At 44.7% G+C, this 26,897-nt stretch overlaps 1 long non-coding RNA gene across 3 annotated transcripts in view; it reads left to right on the forward strand.

Annotated features, from left to right (window-relative positions):
* Positions 1–3,918: 3,918 nt before the first annotated feature.
* Positions 3,919–26,897, forward strand: part of LOC149865766 (uncharacterized) — a 204,143-nt gene continuing 181,164 nt past the window's right edge. For all 3 annotated transcript variants that reach the window (XR_016441771.1, XR_016441770.1, XR_016441769.1), the window contains exon 1: positions 3,919–4,002. This is a non-coding gene — a long non-coding RNA (uncharacterized LOC149865766). The remainder of the gene's footprint in view (positions 4,003–26,897) is intronic.

The raw sequence follows: 26,897 nt of genomic DNA on the forward strand, positions 1-26,897 counted from the left end.
TCGGGTCCAGCCCCCTGCATCAAGCAGGAAAGATAACTGGGGGTCAGGTGACCCCAGCAAGGTGACTGTCTATTCTCCTCTTGAAGATTTCCAGGGTAGGTGATTGCACCACCTCTAGAGGGAGCTTATTCAACAGTCTTGGCACCCTGACTGTGAAGAAGTTTATCCTCATGTTAAACATGAGGTCTTCCAGAAGTTTGTGGCCATTACTCCAATTTTCCCCTTGGGTGCCCTGGTGAACAGTTGCTCACCGAGCCCTTGATGTACTCCCCTAGTGTAGCAGTAAGCTGCTTCTAGGTCTCCTCTCAGCCTTTTCTTCAGGTTGAAGAGTCCCAGATCCCTCAGCCTTTCCTCATATGGCTTGCCATGTAAGAGACTGATCATACGGGTGGCTCTTCTTTGGACTCCCTCAAGCTTGTCCATGTCCTTGTTAAAGTGTGGTGCCTAGAACTGGATGCAGTACTCCAGGTGCAGTCTCACCAGTGCTGAGCAGAACAGAAGAATCGCCTCCTCAGTTTTGCTGGAGATGCATTGATTGATGCATGCCAGAGTACTATTTGCATTACTGGCTACAGCATCGTACTGCCGGCTCATGTTCATACCGTGGTCTATTATTACCCCCAGGTCCCTTTCATTTGTGGTGCTAGTCAGTTTGGTACCACCAAGCCTGTAGGTTTGTTGGGGGTTGCTTGTCCCAAAGTGGAGCACTTTACATTTCTTGATGTTGAACTTCATCAGATTCTGATCCATCCAGCTTGCTAGCCTGTCTAGGTCTGCTTGTATCTGTAGCCTATCTTCAAGCATGACCACGCTTCCCGATAACTTGGTGTCATCTGCAAACTTAGCCAGTGAACTCTTTAGCCCCACATCCAAATCATTAATAAAGATGTTGAAAAGTACTGGACTAAGCACCAACCCCTGGGGGACGTTGCTGCCCACTTCTCACCAGGATGGCAACAGATCCGTTCACTGTTGTGTTACTTATGTGTTTAAGTGAGTCTAGTGCTTACAAAACAGTGACAGCTTTAGAGAGCTGAGGTATTCATGGACAGAGCAAGTCAGATTTCAGTGACCTAAATGTAGCCCTTTAGCTCGTGGCCTCTTCTGAGTTACAAGCCAGGGTGTCAGTCCCCGTTAAATATACTGGTGGTTCTTGTGATGTGGACTCTGAGGAATCAGATTGAGAATATGTATTAATTTCATATGAGTTTCTGAACAGTTGTTATATGCTGTTGGGTCACTACTGGGGTTGACTAGTAACTGATAATTTAGAGATAAGAACCCTGTTTCAGATTAACAGTACCTTGAATCTTCCAGTCTTTCCTGGCTCCCCTATTTTGAGTCCCTCCAAACCAAAATATTTTAGTTGATATCCATAGGATTTTTTCTTGACATAGTTTTCTTGACATGGCTTAGAGAGGATATGAACCTGAGAATGGGGAGAGGCAATGAAATTCCTGCTTTTTTCTGCTGGGATGGGTATTTGCATGATTTTAGGTTTTGAATCCCAAATGAAAATAAGCTCTTCATTTTAGCTGAATGGCCACATATATTGGTCACGTAACCATGGGATTACAAATCACCTTTTTGTGAATATAAATCTTCCCATTTGCACTTAGGGCATTTTTGTGTGAAAAAAATTGGCCTTTTTGTGGTTTAATTGTGTCACACTATACATGTGTGGGGATTTTTTACAATTTAAATGAGTTTACTACATTGCGAAAAAACCCCAATCCACATGTAGGTTAGTTTGCAATGTAGGTATTTGTAACATTGCAGTCTTTGACAGCTCACCCCCCTGTGGTGAGGCGGGCTAAAGGCAGAGGTGGTGAGGGGCCCAATCCTTTTTTTTGGTGAAGTCTGACTATGTCTCCTGTGGCGTGGAGGGGGTGGGGAGACAAGCAGCCTCTAAGCTGTGGAGGGCCCTGGTCCTTCCTTCCTTCCCTGGTGGTGGCACACCCTGGCGCTTCCCAGGCAGGCTGCTAGTGGGTGGGTGCTGCCCCAGCTATGGGGTCAGGGAACAGTTGGATCAGGTTGAATGCTGCCTACAAGCTGGGGCAGAACCTGCCCACTAGCCGCCCGCCTGGGTGGCTCTGGGGGTGCCACCACTGTGAAGGGAAGGTATGGGGCTCCCTGCAGCTCACCCCCCAGCTGCAAGAGATGTGGGCAGGCTCTGTGGGGTGGGAGGGGAGGGGGGAGAAAGAAAGAATCAGGCCCTTTGCCATTTTTTTTCCAGCAGAGCCTGCCTGTGTGAGTAGTTGCTGAGCCATGCAGCCTCAAAGCTGCAGGGGGTCCGATCCTTCCCTCCATGGTGGTGGTGTCCCCCAGGGCTGCCCAGACAGGGTGCTTGCTGCATGGGTTCTCATTTTCAAGCTTTTCTCTACATCTGCAAAGTTTAGAAACTTGCTGTTCTAGAAAAAAAAGTTAAGATTCACTTGCATCTACTGTATGACCTGGAGCTTCAAGAAAAGCATCAAATATCATGAAACTTGCATTTAAGATGTGAAAATTGGAAACACTATGCTCCTCTTTGTGGTAACATTTCCAGTGATGTCAGTAGTAGAGGAGCAGGCCATTGGAGTCTAAGGAGAAGTCTATACATCTTCTGCAGTGCTTGGAGGTGGATAGGAGAGGGAAGGTAGCTCCTAAGTATACCATGGCCACCTGCTCCTGTTTGCATGTATTAAACTGGTGAGGCTGCTCCAGGAGACATCTTTAGTTGCTGCTCTTGAAACCTGTCTCTGGCATGCTTGAGAGCAAAGTCAGGGGGTGCCCCCAGAGCAGTTTCCCTGCTGCATTTCCAAGGTTGGTATGCATGAGCGACAGCAGGTGGCCAGGGCATAGTCGAGAGCATCCCTCTTTGAGAGCACCACAGAACCAGGGTGGACAAGCCCTCTGACTTCGACCCTGCAAGCAGTCCTCACAAAGTGGGTGAGGCATACACAGAAACAAAAATCTGGGCTATCAGGTCTGATTGCAAGAGCATGGTGTATCACCCCATTGAAATTTAAGTTACAAATGTAGGGTAAAAACTGATTAAACCTATTCAAAGAAAGCTGCCAACTTTAAAATACTTTGCATCATAATAGATACATTTGCACTGCACTGCATTTCTCAGTCTAGAGTACATACTTATGCCTAATATAAATAACTCTTAATATATTAATTCTGTGAAAAAAATGTAGCCCTGCTTCCCTCAAATTTGCTGCCTGTATGTAAAAATAATATTGTTTGTAGATCTTAAGACCCATTAGAAATGCCTTTGATACTGGAAATTAGAAACATGCAAATAATGTTCACACCATCTAACAATATTTGTTTCCAAGTACCACACATTGTGTCCTTGGATTATGATCCCAGTGAATATTATTAATCTAGAAACATTCATTAATTTGGTTTCATGTTACTTTAGATTGGTTAAAAACCTTTTTATGGGCCACAGTTACAATGCAGATATTATTGAGTCTGTCAAACTGTGGGAGATTTTGTTGTATTGCAGAGTGAAGTGCTCATGTACCCAAATGAGAATTTTGCATGTAGTTGTAGAGTAGTTAGGCAAGAGGTCTCTATCTGTTCTTCTACAAATGTACGTGTCTGTGGTTTCAGATTGGTTTAGCTATGCATTTAGGGAAAAAAAAAACTTGTTCAGAGACACAGAGCTGACTGATGGAATCATTTCCCTTCAACTGCACTGGAGTGGAAGTGAAGAATAGTGGAAAGGAGCTAGCAGCTGCAGTCTCCTCTCATGCCCGGTACCTCTGTCGTGCCCACTCTGCTCATGTTCTGGGTCAGAATGTTCCTCCCTGAAGTAGGCTAAGTGCACAGAATTCTCTGGCAAGAGGGCACGTGTCCTTACATTGAACTGTCATGCTATATCTTGGTTTTATGCAGTCATGCAGAGGTGCATAGGACTTGCCTCTTCAGTTTTAATGGGACTTCATATCTTACTTTGAACTGAGAAGGCTAGCAGGAGCAAGTGGGCAGTGATAAACCCTGTTGCAGGTCAGTGACATTTTTCATTTCAATCATAGAGAGTGCACATTTTCAAAAGGGAAAGGTAGGATACATGCTCACCTCTCTCCTCTCCCCTGTCTCCGTCCCCCCACCCCCCAGTGGTGGCACAGCTGGATCACAGCTAAGCAGAATGGGGTGGGAGATGTAGGCTGCCTTCTGTGGGTTTGGGGCTCCCCAACCTGAAGCCTTTCCCCCAGGAACCCTATATCAGCCAGGCACCCTTGGCCTGCCTGGCAGCAACAGGGGGCACATCTCCATGGCACTGCCACCCCTGCTCTTGCTGCTGTTGGGTGGGCAGAGGGTGCCTTGGCATGGTGGCACAGCCAGCATGGGGCCCCCAGGGGCAGGGTGGTGATCCCCAAGACTGCAGTGGATAGCCTATATACACTCCTGCTCTGCACAGAAATCTTGGGGGACATGTCCCCCACCCCCTGGGTGAGTCACACCCCAGCCCCATGCATTGCCCTGGCTGGACAGCACTCCCAGCCCCTGCCCCACTCCCTCCCTCACTATGGGGAGTCTCAATCTGCTCCCCCTCCAGGCTGTCAGGGTGTGTTCCTGGCCATGTGCATGTAGCGCCCCCTGTGTCCTGCTCCTGACAGCCCCTTGTAGGCTGGAATGCTCCCCAGCTGCAAGGGGAAACCCACCATTTCCTGTTCATCCCTGCACATTTCTGCAAATCTAGGACAAATGCTGTCCCAGAATTCTGCAGCCCAGGACTGGGACTTGCAGTTCCCATTGCAAGACTGTCCCACCCAATTAGGGATGGGTAGTCACCCTAGAGCCGAGCCAGAGCAGCCCTGGGCTGGGTCCCAGGCTGCTCTGACCTGGCTTAATGTGCTGCAGTCCAGTGGTGACATGTAGGGGGTGCACGTACACCCCCTGACCAGCTGCACTCCCCCTGTGAGCACCAGCTGGGGAGAGGTGACCCCCCACTCCAGTCAGCGAGATTGGCCATGGGGTCGGGGTGGGGGGTCTTCCCGGTCAGCAAGATTAGCTGTTGCTGACTGGGTGCTGGGGGGCGGGCATGTGCCTCCCCCCCCACTGAGTTGGTACCAGTTGCTTATGCTGCAGTCCCAGGCACAGGTGTAAATGCTGTGCCCAGGAGCAATAAACTCTGGTGCAATAATTGCTGGAGTTTATTGCTTCAAATTAATTTAATGTGTAGTGGTACCCCTTTGGTCTTAAATTGTATAACACAGCCTTAGGTCCCTAGAGTATTAGTAAAACTTATAGTTTATTTTAAATTGGAGAAACCTATGTTACTTTACATGGATGATGCATCACACCATCTGCAATGCTCTTTTCAAAATTCTAGTTTCATCCATGGCCCTGTCCGTGTCCAAGTGATAAACTTACTATGCCACACAGCAGTGCCCTCAAGCACACTGCATTGCTTTTCACTGGCTGCCTCATAAACAACTAATGTGGAGCTCTGGGCATGCTGTTTAGGACAGGTGAAGAATTCATTGGCACTGTCATTCAGTACTGCTAACTGACCCACACAAAGTGTCCTGTGGATGAGGGTGTTCTGGTTCCTGGTTGGGAGCCAGCTCAAGCAGAGCTGTGCTGTCTGTGCGACGGCACTGTAGCCTTGCATGATAAGCTTACCATGGAAACACACACAGGAATAATAGATTGTTTGCTTCTTTCTTTGTGTCCTGTGTTGACAGAGTAGGCTTTGGAGTTCATTTTCCCATCACTTATACAGGCTTGTGGGGGTGGTCCCTATGAACAGTAGTGGGAGTATGTAACAACCCATACACTGGTCTCCTCGGGGAATACCAGTGTTACTGCACAGAGAAAGTTTTGAATAAGCAAAATTGTCTTACTGTCATTTTGCTCTTCTGCTATCTTTTTCTCAGAATGTTGCAGAGCTAGGCCTGATACTCATAGTTTCATAGTTTGTAGGGTCGGAAGGGACCTGAGCAGATCATCTAGTCCGACTCCCTGCCATGGCAGGAAAGAATACTGGGGTCAAATGACCCCAGCAAGATGTTCATCTAACCTCCTCTTAAACACCCACAGGGTAGGAGCCGGCACCACTTCTCTTGGAAGCTGGTTCCAGACCCTAGCCGCCCTCACAGTGAAGTAGCGCCTCCTGATATCTAACCTAAACCTACCCTCTGCCAGCTTGTGACCGTTATTCCTGGTCACTCCTGGCGGTGCTCGGGGGAACAGTGACTTTCCCAATGCCTGCTGATCCCCCCGACTACTTTATAACAGGCCACAAGATCCCCCCTCAGCCTTCTCTTTTGGAGGCTGAACAGGTTCAGGTCCCATAGCCTGTCCTCATAGGGCCTGCCCTGTTGTCCCCTGATCATACGAGTGGCCCTCCTCTGGACCCACTCCATGTTGTCCACATCCCTCTTGAAGTGCGGCGCCCAGAATTGGATGCAATACTCCAGCTGCGGCCTGACCAGTGCCGCATAGAGGGGGAGGATCACTTCCTTAGACCTGCTCGAGATGCATCTGTGGATGCATGCCAAAGTGCGGTTGGCCTTCCTGACTGCCTCTCCACACTGCCGGCCCATGTTCATTTTGGAGTCAATGATGACCCCCAGATCCCTTTCCGCCTCCGTGCTGATAAGAGGGGAGTTCCCTAACCTGTAGGTATGGTGCCGGTTGTTCCTCCCGAGGTGTATCACCTTGCACTTGTCTGTGTTGAAACCCATCCTATTCTCGTCCGCCCACCCTTGTAACCTGTCGAGGTCTGATTGTAGCCTGTTGCATCCTTCCAAGGTACCCACGTCCCCCCACATCTTAGTGTCATCAGCAAATTTGAACAGGGTGCTTTTTACCCCCTCATCCAAATCGCTGATGAAGATGTTGAACAGTGTGAGCCCTAGGACCGAGCCCTGCGGAACCCCACTGCCCACGTCCTTCCAGGTTGAGAAGGACCCATCCACTACCACCCTCTGGGTGCGGCCCTCCAGCCAGTTGGCGACCCATTTGACTGTGTGGGTGTATACACCACAGCCCCCCAGTTTCTTAATGAGAACAGGGTGAGAGACAGTGTCAAAAGCCTTCCGGAAGTCCAGGAAGATTATATCTACTGCTACCCCTGCGTCTAACGATCTGGTGATCTGATCGTAAAAGGCCACCAGGTTGGTCTGACAGGACCTTCCACTGATGAACCCATGTTGGTTGCCCCTAAGCATGCAGTCTCCTGCTGGCCCCTCCTGGATGTGTGCCAGCATAATTTTCTCGAACAGCTTGCCTAGGTTCGAGGTGAGACTAACCAGCCTATAGTTTCCCGGGTCCTCCTTCCCGCCTTTTTTGAAGATGGGGACCACGTTGGCCCTCTTCCAGTCCTCCGGTACCTCACCAGAGCACCACGAGTGCTCGTAAAGTTGTGCCAGGGGACTTGCAATGACCTCGGCCGGTTCCTTTAGAACTCTAGGGTGGAGATCATCCGGGCCAGCTGACTTGAATACGTCCAACCCCTCCAGAAGCTGCCTAACTAAATCCTCGCTAACCTGTGGCCCAGGTGTGCCTCCCCCGGGGCCCGAGGTGGGCCCAGCAGGGAGATGGCTGTTCTGGTCTCTACTTAGGAAGACGGAGGCAAAGAAATCGTTAAACATGTTAGCTTTGCTGTCTGGTGTGACGACCAAGTTACCCATGTCGTCCTGCAAGGGCCCCACATTACCTGGGACCTTCTTTTTACCCCCTACGTATTTAAAAAAAGACTTCTTATTGTCCTTAATCTGGGAAGCTAGTCCCAGTTCCATCTCTGCCTTGGCCTTCCTAACTGCCCCCCTACATCCCCGAGCAACTACAGAATAGCCCTCCCTGGTGATGACCCCTTCTTTCCACTCATTTATACAAAACTCTCTTGACTTCACACAACTGTAAAATAACACTGACACCTCCTTTAAAACCCTATATATTTCTAAAGCATTGTAAAGCGGCCTCTGTGTAAATGAAAATAGGCACGGAACTGGTCCATTCTACCCCAAGAACAACAAACATCATCATCCTTAGATACCATCATTCTTATTGAAACTCTGTGGAAACTTGGGATGAGAGGCAAGATGAAGGATGATTGAAGTGTTAGGGCATTACTATGGGACATGGGAGAACTTCTGTGTGACCTTTATCAAGTCACTTGGTCTCTCATGAGCTGTTTAGGCTTAAAGCTTGTTCTGTGTCTTACTATGTGTTTTTACAGTGCCTAATACAATGAGTCCCTGACCTCACTGGGGACTAAGAGTGTAATCTTTCTTTACACAGGCATGTGTATGTGCAGTGTACATATGGCATACAGTCTTACATCGCTGTATATTACTATACTCTGGGTCCAAGTTAGCCCTCAAAGTCAGGAGTTAACTATAGAGAGGTGTAGGTTACACCATTGTACATGTATCCACAGTTTTAATTAGTTTCATCTTCTGTTAGCACAAATGGGTTATAACCACATTCCCTTTCACCTTGTGGTGAAGCGCTGTAATAACATTGACTACTGCCAGGTAGCTCAGGAGAGCCTGCCCCAGATATCCACTTAGGGCACTTTTACACATGCTCTGGGGGAAAGACAGGGCAGGTGGCACTTTAATTAGAGCAGTTCCAAGAGCTGCTCTAAAGCGCTGCAGCGCCTTGTGGATCAGTGTCCCCACTCTTCAAAACTGGCGGTGGGGTGCTTGAACTAAAGCTCATTTGATGAGCTTTAGATAAAGCACCCCCGCCACCATTTTGAAGCATGGGGATGCTGATGCACAAGAGGCAAAAGACTGCTGGAGTGCAGTAACTACCATGCTCCAGAAGATTCATTTAATCTGTAATTACAGTGCATTGGAACAACCTCTGTGCTTGCGTACAGGCACCCTTAACTTGCAATGGTGTACAAAATCTGTGCAAGTTTACATGTGTCTTGTGTGCAGGTTTACCTCTGTGTCTTGTGTCCATCTCCTAGATTTGATTCTGCACCAAAAGGTGGTGGAGAGCGGTTTCCATAGCAATAATAAGTGTCCATTCTATTTTATTATAAGACACTTTTCAAGAGCCAGACTTTTGGGTTACATTTTTTTCATGTTTACTCTGCTTTAGTGCTAGATAGTGGTTATAAACATCACTACTGAACAAAGCAAATAAAAGGAGCACAGTAACTGTAGGCTATATATAGTGAAATTACTTCCTCTTTTTGATGTGCACATGAAGTGCATGCAGTAAGTAATGAGTACAAATATGCAGTGTGAAAAAGCCCTAATTGTTTATTACCCAAGCTGCTTTATGCCTAGCATAAGTGGCATTTTTTACTAAAGTATATTTTAAAATACAGTGTTAATATGAGTGACAAAATGCATCAAAGATGGGGCAGGGTTTGGATAAATCATTTGGTAATAGCTTGTATTGGATATAATATTCATAACAGCTGTTGGGGTACTCTCTATGTTACATTTATGGAATTTTCCATTGAGCTCTAAATATTCAGGTCACATACACAGTTAGATTTCCAGCAGCAGTGGTAGCACAGATAAAAGCACTCCAACCGTATGCCATAATTGCGCTCTATTTAGAGAGAAGCAGCAACTCAAGCATTTTCACAGCAGTACTCTCAGATACGGTATACATTCTGTTGTTATATAAATGCCAGTTCATTAGCACATGAAATCCATAATGTGCTGCTTTTTTTAAAAGCAATGTTTCAATGAGGAATTAACATATTCAAATACCTTGTTACTTACAGGTATAAAAAGAAAAGTTAAGATAAGAGTTTGGAATAGCTAATAATTCCTTCTTTTAATCCAGGGTATAAGTCTGTTGAAGATCAATGTCCAGTGAAGAAGTGGTACATAAATGATGGCAGTTGGAGTTATTGATAAGATAGTTGTAAAAGCATGTAACTGATTTGAAAATATTTTTTAAGAATTTGAAAACAGCTTTGGATATATACCTTCAGTACAAATAGTATATTATAACCAGAAAATGATTAATTATATAGTATGCTGAATGTGTTTTTATTGATTATTTGTAGAATTCTGATCCCACAAAGTTTTAAGAGTTAATTGCAAAGCTGAAGAACTAAGAAGATTATTTAAAACACTTGACAATAAACAGGGAAGTACAATGAATACATTAAATAAATAAAGTATCAATTTGAAGTGAAAAGGTATGTTAAAATTGTCAAAAAAATCACCATTTGTACCCACAAAAATTCAAAAAAGAGAAATTTTTCTGTTAGTTAAACATTTTTGGTTCATTTTTATTAAAAGTAACCAGAAGGGAATGCCCAGCTAGTGTATTACAAATTTTGACACACACAAATTTCAACTACAGGTATTCATAAAAAGTAGGTAAGCACTATCAATTAGACTGAGTTACCAATTTTGTTTTTACAAAGAAAAACATTTTGAATATTTAGCTACAAACAAACAAACTCATTTTGGAATAACGAATATACAAATAGGAATGAAGAACTGTTGTTACTGAAAAATCTGTTAATAACCAAACCTTGATTATTACTAATCTTCTGTATCTCCAAGTCAAATTTATTTGTGAGAAAAATATCAATTTCAAATTATAGGATGAGTGTATTAAATACTTTGCCTTTGCTCCCTCCCTGTCCTAGTAGCATAGAGCAGTACAAGATCCATCTTGGAATGTATAAGTTGAGATGACAGGGTATATGGTTAACATGTAAATTGGCCTAGTGATGTGATTTTTCCTCACTCCAGAAACCCTTATGGAACCCTATTTAGCAAGTGGAACCAATAAGACTGGGGCATAAACACAGTTCTCTGCTGCATGATAAAGCTGCTGAGAGTTTTGGAAAGGCAAATCTAAGGCAGGATAGGTAGAAAATGTAATGACTTATCTGAGGTGGTGGTGTTGGGCTCACTTCTGCAGTTTGATATATCAGATCACTGGAGCCTTTATTTTCTTGGTTGTCTTTTTTTTCACCCTACATGTATTTGGGTGATATATTTGTTCAGAGAAACTGGGCCAGAACATATGCTGATGGGGATATATATTGAAAAGAATAGGGATATATATCGATTATTAGTAAATGTCTCCAGGGATTTCTGGTTTGTGCTTTTTTTCTTTCTTTTTAACCTCCACTTTGTTGAAATGGCAAGAGGATTAAAAGGAAATATTTGTGATGTGTGATATCTACTAGGGATATTATTTTATTTTAAAAAAAAAAGGAGAAGCAAAAGAAATTGAACTGCAAAGGACTTGGTGCTAAGGCTCAAAGATAACAAGCCTAGTTGGGCAATTATATTAATTTCCTCTAATCTCATGATGAAAAACAGATATTACAAGATGTCCTAGGGGCACAGGACCGGAAAGGGGGGAAGCCTTGTTCAGAGGCAGACCCCAGACCAAGGCGAAAGAAGAAAAAAACTTACTGTTACAGAGGTCTGGAGGAGCAAGGAAGTATGCGGTGGAAAACCGCCCACATGGTTTGTCAGACGCGCCCATATCCAGCTGGGAGAATTATTTAGATCTCAAACCCAGGGAAGGAATAGGGGGCCAAGCCAGGAGCAGCCAAGGGAAGTAGGCCTGGTGGATAAGGGAATGGAAGGGGAGGGCGAACAGACTACCCCAAGGAGTGATATCTACTAGGACTGTACACAGATGGTTCGGTGCCTAGGGCAATACGGGTCAAAGACAGACTCCACAAAAAGGGGATCAATTCAGCCCAAAGAAGAAGATAGGGCCAAGGCACACGAGATGAGGAGAGAACAACAACCAACAGGGGGCAAGAGCCTGTGAAAAGACCGCAGGCTTATGTAAATAACATCCCTAGACAGATCCAGTGGTGGACATTGAGGAAAGTCATTGAAAAGAAAGTGAGTGGTGTAGCCAATGTAAAGATTTATAAAGGGCCGGGAGGAAGACGTACCAGCAGGGGAAGGTAGAGTTTTGGAGAGTAGAGTATGCCCAGAAAGCACTGAGTAGACAGTGGGAGATGTGGGGAAGGCTTCAGGATCTCCAGGGAGTTATATCTAGGCAAGAGATCCCACAATTTGCCCAGAGAAAGAGACCAGGGTGCACGGGGATGGAACATAGAAGGGCCAGAAGTGAAAGGGAGAAAGAACCCCGAAAGGTAGGCTGGAGCTTGACCAATGGAGAGTGTAACTTATCAAGGTTGGCTAGTGTGGGGGGACTGCCCATGGTGGGGCAAATTCCATGAAATCCCATATGGTGCGCCTTGGGTAAAAGGCGGGTAGGAGGTACCTTAAAATCTCTGCCCCTGCACATCTGAATGGTCGAAGAACAAGAGCCAAGACCTGAAAGAATGAAGACTCGGCCCGGTGAGTTTGAGTCTTAAGGGGGGAGGTATGTAGCAGGGCACTGAGGTGCCTGCTACTTGTGGAGTAGTAATGAAGAGGCACAGGTGCAGGTTGCTAGGACAACTGGTGAGAGTTAGCTGACCGGAAGGGGTAGGGCTTGGCTCCCATTTAAACCCAGGGCGGAGGCCAGGTTGGCAGTTCCCTGCTGGCAGCCAAAGGGGCAGGAACACTGCTGGAGCAAGAGAAGAGAAGAGGCCAAAATGCAAGAGCAGTTGGGGGTGGCTCGAGTGAGATTTTAGCCAAGTGGCAGAAATTTACGTTATGGCCTAGGAGCTCGAGTTTTGTGTTTACTGTTTACAACCGGTGGCTTGGGAGAGGCTGTAAGAGGATGAAGGAGGCCTCATAGGGGCTCCACAGTAGTGTGGGGACCTGGGCACCACAGAGGGCGCAATATTGGGGTGATCTGACCCCGTACACCTGAGAAGCCGCTGTAAAAGGGATGTGCCAATTTGAGCGTCAGTGAGGGCGCAGCATTGAGGAGGTGTGCCGACCCTGAACCCCAGAGCAGGGCGCAGCGAGAGGCCCCAGAGCAGGGGGGCTGCGGAGAGCCCAAGTGCCGAGAGAGGCGTGGTTGTGAGACTAGGGCTGCGGAGAGCCTGAATGCCCAGAGAGGTGCAGTTGCAAGACGGGCTGCAGAGAGCCCGAGTTCCCAGAGAGGCGCGGTTGCGAGACAGGGGCTGTGGCTAAGACCGAACAACGTCCAGGACATCAGCGAGGCTTGGGGCATGGTACAGGGGTGGTTGGAGCCAAGCATAGCCCATAAGGCTGCGGTGCCCAGGAACACCCATTAGTGGAGCCGGGCTAATGTAGCAGGAGGTAAACCGTGTCCAGGGAGACGAAGAGGCAGCCTCCCTATAATATACATATATAAGAGCACAGATGTGGTGGCCGAGAATGAAGGGTGCTTTGTAGCCAACTTGGACATGATAAGGGGCATGAAGGGAGAGCGCAGTGACCCCTAGGGCACCCCGCCTGCTACACAGGACAACCAAAAAGCAGAAAAAATTAAATTGCTTCACAACCACTTCTTAAATATACAAACCTGCTTCCAAAGCAAGAGAGAAGGATGAGTCATTACCAGGATTCCTTTGTAGTTGGATGAACTATTTGGTATCTTGCCAAACTTTGGAAGGGAAGCAGTGGTTTTTTTAATTGCATCCTTTCTCAACCTTGATAAGGGTAGGACAGAAAAAGGAAATCCCTAGTGCTTTTCTCCCCAAATCACTAATGCATCTATATTCACTAACATCATTTGATTTTAATGAATGATAGATGTACAGCTGCCACTTAGATAAATCGTTTTGAAGTATATTATCCAGCAAACTGAATAAAATGATATCATTAGAAACTACAAATGGCATTGACTAAATTTTTTCCAGTTCTTTCTAATGTGAGCAAGAGTGAGAATTTCTATTTAATTCAGGACTTGTATGTAGCTCCAAAAGATTCTAATACTGTTAACAGAGGTAGGACAAATAATTTCAAGTGAGGCAGAGTGAATAAATGGGACAAGTCCCATATGGTCCCTTTGGCTTAGTCTTGCTATGTCACTCTTGTACTAATGATTAAACCAGACCTAAAGTAAAAAAATAAAAGTTGATCTGGATGAATATTCTGATAGACCCTGTTATATCATGTTCTGAAGTAATAAACTTTGGAACTTCATGGTTCTGTTTCAGGATTCAAAGTTAATATAAATAAATCAATAGTGCCCCCACAACTTTTTCTGAAAATTTTCGACCCCCAGAAAAATAATTAAATGCCCCCTTTCAAAAGTATAGACACTTAATTCAGGTACTGAAGAATCCAGCTTACTTAAAAAAATCCCAAACTTTATGAACATAATTTTCATACTTTACTAATCTCTTTAATTTTTCAAATCCAATCCAATCTTATTATTAACCGGTTTGGCAGGATTAAAAATGGTCACTTTGCCAAGGTTTTTACATTCATCAATTGCAAATTACTTAACCAGATATAATGAATTAATTTCATTATATTAATGTTTTTCACCTAGGTCACAAAAATATCCAGCACACCTACTGGCTGGGAAGTGACCCTCTCAGCAACACAGAAGTAGAAAGGGATCTCAGAGTCATAGTGGACTCCAAAATGAACATGAATCATTGGTGAGACGAAATCATCAGCAAAGCTAACTGCATTTTATCATGCATCAGCAGATGCATGAAAAATAAAACCAAAGAGGTGCTACTTCCCCTCTATGCAGCATTGCAGACTGCAGTTGGAGTACTACGTCGAATTTTGGGCACCATACTTCAAGGATGTTGATAGACTTGAGAGGGTCCAGAGGAGGGCCCCTTGTATGATTAAGGGCTTACAGGACAAGTCCTGTGAGGAGAAACTGAGGGACCTGGACCTCTTCAGCCTCTGCAATAGAAGGCTGAGAGGTGATCTTGTGGCTGCGTACAAATTCATTAGGGGGACGCAGCAAGGGATCGGAGATGCTCTGTTCACCAGAGTGCCTCTTGGGGTAACAAGGAACAATGGTCATGAACTGCCAGAGAGCAGATTTAGGCTTGATATCAGGAAACATTTCTTCATGGTAAGGGTGGCCAAAATTTGGAATGGGCTTCCAATGGAGGTGGTGCTCTCCCCTACTTTGGGGGTCTTTAAGAGAAGGCTGGATAGGCATCTGGCTGGGTCATCTGACCCCAGCACTCTTTCCTGGCTAGGCATGGGGTCGGACTCAATGATCTGTTGAGGTCCCTTCTGACCCTAGCATCTATGAATTTAATGAAGCAAAAGACCAAAGAAAAGAGGTTTTCTATGCTGAACAATAGAGTCAGGTGGTCTTACATACTTAAGCTTCTAAACATTACTACTTGTGAGGGCTTATTAGATCCCTGCTGTAATAAAATTCCAGATCTATAGAATATAGACAATGAAAAAATTAAACTAGGTGGCACAGCTGTATAATACAGAGGTTGAAATATAAGGCTGAATCAGATTAATTTGTCTTCTAAGAAATGCTTTTTACCTATACCTCCTGATTTCCTTACTTGATAACATCATTGTAAGTCCTCAAAAAGCAGAATATTGGGTGTGTCTACATGTGCAGTTAATGCTATTTGGCTTTACTGTGCAGTAAATTTACTACATATCTAGGTTGTAAACTTACTGGGCAGTAGACTAATTTACTGTGTGGTAAGTGCCTCCATGTGTAGACGGTGACAGTTTACTGTGCAGTCTACTGCATCTACTGCACAGTAAAGCTTCTCATGTAGAGAAGGCCATTTATACTATTTTGTGAATCCAGAAATCACAAAAATGTTCCTAAGGAATCATCATAAATATTTATATAGTGTATATCTTCAAAGATGCACTTATAAGGCTTCTTTTTCACAGAAAGATGTAGTGTTCTAAGATAGTTCCCTAAAAAATAGGGCTGGAAGGGGCCTCAGGAGGTAATCTAGTCCAACCCCTGCTCAGTATCATTCCCATCTGAACCTTCTTATCCAAATGTTTGTCTAACCTGCTTTTAAAAACTTCCAAGGATGAAATGTAATGGGAAATGGTAATAACGCCTCAACTTCCCAGATAAAGCTAAAATCAATGTGTGATTATGAATTGCTCAGATATTCTGATGATCAGATACATATTCCAGATGAACAGATACAAGTAAGACTGTTGGAGTGCTTAGATGTTTGCATCCATCTTGAAGATAAATTGATCCATTTTCTCTTATAGAGTTAATGAATTGAAAACACAACCAAGCAACAGATTGCCAAATTAAATTCTGATTATTTTCTTTACCCATTGGTGTTAAAGGAAAGAAGTCACAACCTTAATAATATAAAGACAACAAGAACTTATGCTGCACATCCAGTTTCAGGCTCTTTTTTTCATTATACTGCTACTTGCTTGTACAATCTGGCATTTTGTTTTTGTTGCAAATTATGCACGATTTTGTCATTTATCTTTTTTCCCAGTGATCACAAAAATTGTTTTCTTTTTTCCCAATTAATAAGGAGCCTAGAAATTTCATGTCTTGTAAGACTGTTATGTAATTAATATTTGAGAGGAGTATTAGCAATATTTTTACCCAGATATTTTATTTAATAATAAAAAATACCTGTAGCAAAAATGGAAAGGAGTAGAGCTCAGCAAGCTTGAGAGGTCTGAGTCCAGTCTGGATGGTGACTAAAATAGGGAGATTTCCATGATTTGTAGTTGATTTCATGCCTGTGCTAAAAATTGTCTCTCTTACCACCTTATATTTGTAAGCCCTCTTAGAGAGCTATTTTGCTCAAGAACTTTAACATGACTCCAAACTTATTGGAATATCTTTGAATAAAAGCCTGACAAATACAGGCTTGTTTAGCTAGATATCTTTATTGCCCACTCTAACATTTGTAACTTCAGCATGTTGGAATAATGTTCAGACTTGACTTGATCTGTTTTCTGTTCCTCCTTACGTTAATGAGGGATGCCCAGGTCTAAAGATTTTAACTTCAATTCTTTTCAAGTTATTGGGACACAGTTATTCTAATAGAAATAAATATGTTTCATATGTACCCGACCCACACACATTAGTATAACTCAAGAATAATTTGTCCATTTAAAATATATATATAAACCAAAACACTTGTGGGATGAATCAGACATGAAAGATTTGAATCCAAAAGGAATTCTTAGAAGATTTTAAGTAATTTAAAGGAATTTGGAATAAAATATGGAATTCAATCCCAACTTTAGCCACTGACACACCTATAACTATAAATATATGGTTTTAATATAAATGTAAAAGAAACTTTAGAAATGTTACTGAAATAAGGCAGCATAAATGTGCTAGCTTCTTCTAAGGAGAAGTTTAGTTTTAAGTTTATAGGAAAACTAGGTTTTGTACTGTTGAGATTGCAAATTAATATCTTTAAATATTGGGCATTAACTTTGCATCCTGAAGTTTCTGTTTGGGGGTGAAGATCTAGCCTGCATATCAAATGGGACACAATTAACAGTGTGAAACATACATTCATAAGTGTTGTAAATGCTGAATTTACATATTGAATTTGCTGTCAAAATGCTTCCTTCAGATGCATTGCTTTGAAAGTGATTTGAATGGGCTGACTAGTATGACCAAAGAGGCTAACAGCATGGAGAAAATGTTGTTCATTGCTGTCCTTACCTTTTCTTCTCTTGATTTCATGTGTTTATGAAAGTGACTTACCTGGTGTTACTTGGGATCACTCCTCATCAGAACTGACATTTAAGAGCTCGCTGTACAATCAAAAGCAAATTGGAGTCCATTTTACTTTATAGGTGTCTAGGCCTGAAAAGTGTTTCTGGGATTCTTGGATACCCTCTAGGGTTTAGTAGAAGACATATTATACTTGGCTTACTACAGGCTTACAAAAATCATACATGGAAAATAAGTAAGTTTAAAAGAATCCTAGAATTGGTGTCTCTTTGCTACAGTCTTGTGACACAAGCTTTGGGGGTCTGGTTCCTACTCCTTTAACAACATATTGAAAAGATTTGAGAATGGACACTTATACAATTACTTTAAATACGCTATTTTAAAGAGGAGTCTCTTTTCCTTGAAGGCTTGCTGTGACAGAGTAGTTAATATTTGGAGATGGTTGAATAGTTGCAAAGAAAACAACTGATACTGGATTACTTATTATAGTTTAGTGCTGGATTAGTTATTATAGACTTGAATTTGCTTCATCATGCCTGTACTGCTTCTTTTAAATTTTTATTGCCACTATTATGTGCCCAGTTGAAAATGATGACTCAGGTGTAGCAAGGGTATAAGTCTAGCGTAATGGATGTGCAAGTGTTTGAGGATATGGACACACAGATGTTTTGGAGCCATTTGAAAAAGAGGACTGTTTCAAAAGGGAAGCAGCCCATATATTCTAATTGTTACTTATGGACAAGCCAGGAACAATACGAATGTAGCAAAGCTGTTTCAATTTTAACCAGCTTCCTCCATGGTTTTTACTACATTGGTATTGTTCCTACTTGTCCCCATATAACAGTTAGAATGTAGCAGCTGTTGTCTGTTTGAAACATTCCTCTTGAAATGACTCCACATATACCTATGTGTATGTCTAAACTCTGAGAAGACCAGTGAGTGGCAAACTACCTTTTTACCAGTTTAACCTTTCCATATGTCATGTGAACCAGTCATCTATTGCTGCTGTTCTTCTGGTATACAAACATTTATTTTCTTGCTCATTGGCATACCATTGTAATTCAACGTGCACCACATCTAAACTAGAGAGTACAGGAAACCCTCACTATTCGCAGGTTTGGCATTCGTGGTTTCAAATATTTGTGAATGCTGAAACTGCATCTTAAATACACTTAAAGGAGCTCCTTGGGGGCTCTGCACATGCTGCCAGGGGGGCTCCCACTGCCATCGCTGTGCTCCCACCACTGCCAATGCAGCCGTACCCCCCTCCCCAGCTGCCAGGGGCACTGCATTCATGAACGCAGATGGGCGTTCATGAACGTAGCGTCTTATTCGTGGATTTTGCCATTCGTGGGGGGATATGAGAACCTATCCCCTGTGAATGGTGAGTGTATCCTGTATACATGGACCAAACTTTTGGTTAGCTCAGCTGTACTGTATTGTCAGACACTGTTAAACGATAGTTACAATAGATACCATATCTCTGTATTTTTTGACATAACAGAGAGTTTCACTCTGGGAGCTAATATATTTGGAACTGTAATACTGTTAGCCACATGGAAACTTTCTTTTCAGGCCCAGTAATTGGGTCCTTGATTCTCACTGATTATGCAGGGATCTGCAGTGGAAGAAGTTATATGTTGCAAAGGGAAATGCATCTGATTATTTTAGGGACAAAAAGAGGTTTTACTCTTAGTCCTAAGTAGCCAGTGCAGCTAAGAGATGGATTTTATTTTATCATAAGCTGAACTTTGTAATAAGGCTAAAATATTCTAACTTGAGTATCTAAAGTTGGCACGTAAATTTATCTCTGAGTAAAAAGGTGCCATTTTATTACATATATTTATTATTTTATTTATAGACTCAACCAAAACCTAAACAAAGTCATCAAAGGGCTTTGGATCAGGCTCATTTTATTTTTTCTTACAATTTGCATATCGTAACAAGGAATTGTTGCTGGCCCCTGTTCAGAAGATGAAATGTGGTGAGTTTACTTACTGGAGATGGACACATGACCTGCTGTGCAGCCAGATGATGTCAGCCAATGGTGGGCTGTTTTAAAGGCATCTGAAACTGGCGGTGCTGGAGGCATTCCTTGACTGGTCTGGATGCCTGGGAAGGACCTGTAAAAAGGTAACACCAGAGAAGGCAAGGGCCCCTGGAGAAAGGACTGCAGGACAACCAAGAAGGTTGCAAGAGTCTGCATAGAGGTATAGAACTCTATGGACTGAGATAACCGTGGATCTGTGGCAGCACAGGCATATGACCATGTGGTGGCCAAACAATGGAGAGAAGGTAGCAGGGGATGGGTAACCAGTGGAAAGTGAGATAGAGAGCAACGTGATCAGGGTCACCATGGTGTCTGTGACCCTGCTACCTGGAGAGACTACAGGAGGAGTGAGAGACTGGGAGGGGAATCAGAGGTGGCAAATGCCCTTTTGACCCCTAAGGACTGCTGAGGGCCCTGTTGCTGGGAACTCGTGGACAGAGGAATAGACGGTGCTTTTGCCAGGATGATGGAAAAAATGGATGGCTGAATGAACTCAGTGAAGCTGCAAGCTGGGTGAGGAGTTGGTAGCCACCAGAAAGACAGATCTCTGAAATATGGATTGGTCGGCCATGGACCAATATAAGGGGTGGTGGAGCCCTGCAGCAGAGGCCAGTACATTGTGCACCTATCATCCCATGGGATTTGCCAATTTTTGTTTCTTTTGGTACATTCTTTACTTTCTCCCATCAAAGTGTGGCAGGAAAGTCCAAGGAGAGATTACACCAGTGTGAGCACTAAAGATCAGGTGTCCTGTAACATATATATATGTATGTTACAGGGCACTAGGGTAGCACTAGGGTGCCTGCTACTGGTAGCAGTGATATGGGCTCAGTTGCCACTCACCAGGGCAGCACAGGTGGGGGTTGCTGAGACAACCAGTTGGGTCAGCTGACCAGAAGGGGGCAGGGCCTGGCCTTCATAAACAGCGAGGCTGAGGCCAGAGTTTGTTCCCCTCTGGCAGCCTAAGAAGCGGGAGCTCTGCTGGAGCAAGCAGGGCGAGCAGAGCTCCGCAGGCATAGTAAGGAAGTCAGATGGCTTGAGCAGTGTTGGCATGATGATAAGGGGTGGAGAGGACCCTGACAGGGATATGGACGAAGGATAGCCAGGTTGGCCTAGGATTTATATTATAGCCAAGGGGTTTTGCGTTTTCTGTTTTGGTTGTGATATAGGACCGGAGGACTGGGCGAGGCTGTAGGGGTGGAGGAGGCCTCATAGGAGCTCCCCAGCAGTTGGGGGGGGGGGGGTTCCTAGCACTGGAGAGGGCGCTGCATTTTGGGGTGTCCTGACCCCGGCCCCAGTGTGGGTGATTATCAGGAGGAGCCCAGTGTGGGCGTAGGCAAGAAGCCCCAGTGGGGCATAGGCCCGAGAAGGCGGGTCTGGGGGCCAGGTAAGGCTGAGGCCACCTGAGCCCCAATTGGGAGAAGCCCAGTGGGGTGTAAGACCCGGGAAAGGGGTCTGGGGGCCACATAAGGCTGAGGCCACCTGAACCCCAATTGGGAGAAGCCCCAGTGGGGCGTAAGACCCAGGAAGGCGGGTCTGGGGGTCAGGTAAGACTGAGGCCGCCTGAGCCCCAATTGGGAGAAGCCCAGTGGGCATAGGACCCGAGAAAGGAGTCTGGGGGCCAGGTAAGGCTGAGGCTGCCTGAGTCCTGATTATGAGAGCGCGGGGAGCGCAAGGCAGAGGTCCCGGTTGGGGGCGAGAGCGCAGGGAGCGCGAGGCACAGGCCCCGGTTGGGGGGCGATTCGCAAAAAGGCAAAGGCAAGCCCAGTGCGGGCAATATCGGGAGTGCAAGGCAGGCCCAGGGAGGGTGACGGTATAGAGGCAAAACCCCAGGGAGGGTGACGGTATAGAGGCAAGGCCCAGAGTGGGCGATGGTATAGAGGCAGGCCCAGAGCAGATGACGGTATCAAGGCCCCAGTGCAGGCAATGGTATAAGGGCGAGGCCCTGGTGCGAGTGATGGTATAAGGGCAAGGCCAAAGCGCGGGCGGGAGCCGCGGGAGACAGACCCCGGTGAGGGCCGCGAGGGAAGCGAGGGGGCACCTGTGAGGGCGCAGGCAGACAGTTGGACAGAGCCCCGGTACAGCAAGGCTCTGTGCCAAGGAGGGCAGGAAGGCAGCCTCCCTTTAATGATATTTACCAGCAAGGCGTGGTGGGCGAGATAAAGAGGGTGCATTTGAGACCCGATTTGGCACGGTAGGTAGGGGCGCTAGGGGAGGTCACGGCACCCCTAGGTTGCCCTGCCACATATATATATAAACATACATCCCAATGCATGCAAGTGTTTATAGATGTAATTTACCTATGTGTTATTTGCTATTTGCTATGACTTGTCACACAGTAACTCATGAGTGTATCTTTGTTATCATAAAGCCAATAAATAAAATAGAAAAGGAGGTTTGAAAAAGTAATCATGATTGCGTCCCCCTAATGCTTCTGTACCTTTAAGACAGTAGCTCTTTAAAGTACTGTGTAGTGTTGTAGGTTGACCAGCTGGACAGGCACAATTTTCACTTATTCATAAAATTTATGAAGTATAAAATTGGCTTAACACAACACTTAGACCCACTCTATGGAAAAAATACAAGAACCAAGAAAAGAGAGTAGTTTTCAAGAAGTCTATCACAAGTTTCCTGAAGTGAGACAACACAGGGGGTAAGCTCCTCTATTAGTTTTTTAACAGCAAACTAAAGTTAAACTGAAAGATAGGCCATCCGGGCACATCTACATGAGATGCTAACTGCATGGTAGCCTAATAATGTGCAGTAGTGAGTCACAGCACAAACAGTGCTAATATGCTCTCGCCCAGTATTATTAGGCTACTGTGCAATAGCACCACTAAAAAAGAAAGTCATTCTCTGGTGCTTCTGCTCAGTAACTCTGGTTACTACACATTTGTTTAGTACTTAATTATACAAGTACTAAATTAAATGTGCAGTAAACGTTGTGCATTAATGAACATGTAGATGTGCCCCCAGTACCTTTAAATTCAAACAAAGCCAAGGTACACTCTGAAGTCAGGCTTGGAAAGCTTTGACCTTAATGCATCACTCTCCTAGAAATGAAGCAGGCAGGCCTTCCTACTTCACTGTGTAGATTTTGAATTGGTTCTTGTGTTTTCTTTACCGTCCAGCTCCTGGGAAGCTAAGACACCTTGGTACTGTAACCCAAGTGGTCTTTTATAGGAAAAAGGTGTCAGGGTAGCAGAACCTTTAATATGGACAAAGCAAACATGCCATATCCTATGAGAAGATTTCCTCTTCCCAGAGACATTACAAACTGACTCCATTCACAGCTGCAGAGGTTATTCCTTCTCCAGTTCATATGGGTTTTATAATAATTGCTTACATGAAAAGGGAGTACTAGAGTTTTTTTTCTTTCTCTTTAAATTGAATGGTAGCAGCTGAAAACAAGAAAGCCATGGTTACCAGCTAGTTACCATGGTATCATAGTTTCCCAGTAGACCTCCCCACAAATGCTTTACAGATCACTAATCTATGGATCACCGTTTGTAGGTATGTTATAACCTATCACATGGTATTTACACAATGAGACAACCTCATCTGATCTGAGAGCACTTTTCAACTCATGTATAATTGTCATGGCCTGCTTCAGTGCCAGGGCTTTCTTAAACACGTTTTCAAGGCCTTGTCTAGACACAAATAAATAGGGAAGGAGTGGAGTTTATAGAAGCTTTCTCTCCTCACTCTACTGTTGGCTTAAATTGTAATAATTGTTACTTTTCATAGCATTTGTGTTTAAAGGGACAATATAACAGGAGTAAAAGAAGTATTTTCTCATTCTGAGTATTGCTACATGCAGGTTGATAATCGCCCACATCCAGAAGTTCCTCTACTTTTGAACTGAGAAATGGTTAGTTGTGTTAGTTTGAAGTCAGGCAGAATGGCAGCTTAGCGACTAGCTGGTTCAGAAAAGAATGAACTGGGGACTGAGTGGGCCACTTTAATTTTCAAAAGCCAGAAGATGGAGGCAAGCAGCTTGCTGGCTTACACATGGTGGAGGCAGCTACCAAGCTAAGATCACTAAATTACATAAAGAAGAAAAATTTGGAGCTGACTGCAGAGAGCAGTGTATAGGTAGAGATGGTTTACAGATTCCAAAAGCTTTACCTCCTTGCCTGGGAGGCAGAGACCTTCATTACTGCACTGATGCCTACTGTAGGACTGAGGACTAGATGAACAGATGAGGAAGATGAGGGTGAAGGAATCATCGACTGCCAGACCAAGCAACACCCACAAGTACAGCCCAGCCTAGACCAATGAGTGAAACATATACACAAGTAAGCGACAGGGGCCAGGGCAATGCTGTGATTAGGGTGCCAGTACACACATCTACAGGAGGCCTCAAATGCCTCTACACAAACGCTCGTAGTATGGGAAACAAGCAGGAGGAACTCACCCTCCTGCTAGCTGACACCAACCCGGTCATAGTGGGGATCACTGAAACGTGCATGACTGGGCAGTGAATGTCAAGGGCTATAGGATGTACAGGAGGGACAGGATAGGAAGGAAAGGTGGGGGCGTGGCACTCTACATTAAGGAGGAATGCCCATCCTCATCAATTAACAAAGAATCAGAGGAAGGGCACTCCGAAGTGCTTTGGGTTAGAATACAAGGCAGTCGAGGGGAAAGAGACTTAACAATGGGGGTCTACTACAGACCTCCCAACCAAGGGGAAGAGCTCGACCAGGAATTCTTACCTCCGCTCACGGAGGTAGTGAAGTCTAAGGATGTGGTAGTTATGGGGGACCTGAACTTCCTGGACATCTGCTGGGAAGAGCAGTCAGTCAGATCTGACTGCTCACGTAGGTTCTTAGCCACAATGCAGGACCTCCATCTAACCCAGGAGGTGCACAGCCCCACCAGGGGAGATGCCTTCTTGGACCTGGTGCTGGCCACGGGAGATGACCTGGTGAGGGGGCTGCGGGTGCTCGACCACCTAGGCGACAGTGATCATCGCCTGCTGGAATTCACAATCCAGCGCAAGGTGGCAAAGGCCTGCAGCAAGGCAGCAGCCCTAGATTTCAGGAGGGCAAACTTCAATGAGCTAAGTTGGGGAAGCACTGAGGTCCCAGAGGATAGGGGAGCCAGGAGTCCAAGAAGAGTGGTCGCTCCTTAAGGAGACGATCCTCCAAGCCCAACTCCAACTCCCCTCTTGTCAGCACGGAGGCGGAAAAGGATCTTGGAGTCATCATTGACTCCAAGATGAACGTGGGCCGGCAGTGTGGGGAGGCAGTCAGGAAGGCCAACCGCACCTTGGCATGCATCCACAGATGCATCTTGAGTAGATCCAAGGATGTGATCCTCCCCCTCCATGTGGCACTGGTCAGGCCACAGCCGGAGTACTGTGTCCAGTTCTGGGCGCTGCACTTCAAGAGGGATGTGGACAGCATGGAGAGGGTCCAGATGAGGGCCACTCGCAAGATCAGGGGACAGCAGGGCAGACCCTATGCAGAGAGGCTACGGGACCTGAACCTATTCAGCCTCCACAAGAGAAGGCTGAGGGGGGATCTAGTGGCCTGTTACAAACTAGTCAGGGGGGATCAGCAGGCACTGAGGAAGTCCCTGTTCCCCCGAGCACTACCAGGAGTGACCAGGAATAATGGTCACAAGCTGGCAGAGGGTAGATTTAGGCTAGATATCAGGAGGCGCTACTTCATGGTCAGGGCGGCTAGGATCTGGAACCAAGTTCCAAGAGAAGTGGTGCTGGCTCCTACCTTGGGGGTCTTTAAGAGGAGGCAGGATGAACACCTTGCTGGGGTATTTGACCCCAGTACTCTTTCCTGCCATGGCAGGGGGTCGGACTAGATGATCTGCTCAGGTCCCTTCCAACCCTAGAAACTATGAAACAACTCTGCTTTTTTTTTTTTTTCCTTTTTGTCTCACTTCCTTGATTTTGTCTGAATATGTTTGTAGACCCCTAAATATTTAACAATCTGGTGAACCTCAAACCCACAGAGCTGGTAGTTCCTTGTGTTTGTGTTTGATCCCTGTAGGATTTCTACTTTCCTCCGTACACAAACAAGTAATCAGTTTACAGACTAATTATGCAAAGCCTGCTTCTACCCAAAATGCTCATGTCTCCCAACCTGACTTTGAAAATACTTGAGTGGCATCATAAATTGAAAAGTTTACTTGTGTTTCTTATATAAGTTGTTAGATGAGCTTTATTTGGGCTTGTGGGCTGTGCCTTATGTACAGATTTTTTTGAGTCACTTGTTAGGTTTGCTTGGTGTAAGAAGGATAGTACTTGTTTTTCCTAAAGGGGAGACATGACATACTTACTCCAGAGTAATTTGACTTTATTATGGGTAAAAGTGGAGTGAACACATAATTTGCTCCAGTTTGCAAAGTTATCCCTCCAAAAGGGAGTAGTAGCTATAAACCAGTGCAAGCTACGTTAGTATACCAGCTATATGATCAATCCCTAGTCGACTTCATCTTGGACCAGTAGTTTATTTAATACAAATCACCTCTCCTCCATTTGTTAACCAGACAATGGCAGCACTTAGCACTGTGTGGGATAAGCCTGAGAGAGCTTTTCATGTCTGCTTCTTACTGCAGAGTGAATTTACTATAAAGTAAAAACTGTTGTCATGTCAGATGTTCATAGTCAGGTCAGGATGTTGTCAGCAATAGGAGAGAAGCTCAATTCATTTAACTTTTAATTGAATTTGGAAAATCTTTTGCTCTTCATTTTGGAAACCATCATATCTTTGAACAAACATAAACCACAAGATACAGAAAGAACAATACTGCGACCAGCTGAGCCCATTTTTTGCACAGTGAGATTATTGGCTTACACAGTGGGGATGTTTCTTTTCATTTCACTTTATAAGAGTTTGGCCTACAAACTGTGAAGTCCTGGTTCAAGTTTCAGTTTTTGTAGTTTGTAGGGTGCCCGTGCAGCAAGATGGAATGCTCTGCCATTTTCTCTACCCCTTCTAGCATCCGGCCACCAATTCACAAGAATAGCATGGACTATTTAGAAGATTTCACAAACAGTCAGTTTTATATCCAATCAACAGTGAGTTTGAAGACCATAAAAACCTAGCTCTAATCAGAAACAAACCACTGTTTACTTAAACCTGCTTCTCTGAAGCAATGGAGTTTTCCTTTGCACTGCCTCAGTTTCAAAGGGAGGTGCCAATTAACGAAGTGACAGCTACTGTGGTTTAAATTGAAAGCTCCTGAAGGTTTCAGGCACAGCTGTTTCCTCAACTCATCTGTTTTTTTAGTCTTATTTAAAATAGCTTAAAAATAGCAATGAAGTATAGTGTGACATTTGGGATAGTGTCTGATAAACACATGTGCGCGTGTGCAGAAATCACACACTTGCTTTACATGGCTGAAAATACAT

Source organism: Crocodylus siamensis, chromosome 4 (assembly GCF_052110815.1).
Source record: "Crocodylus siamensis isolate JL-2025a chromosome 4, ASM5211081v1, whole genome shotgun sequence".
NCBI classification, from domain to species: Eukaryota; Metazoa; Chordata; order Crocodylia; family Crocodylidae; genus Crocodylus; species Crocodylus siamensis.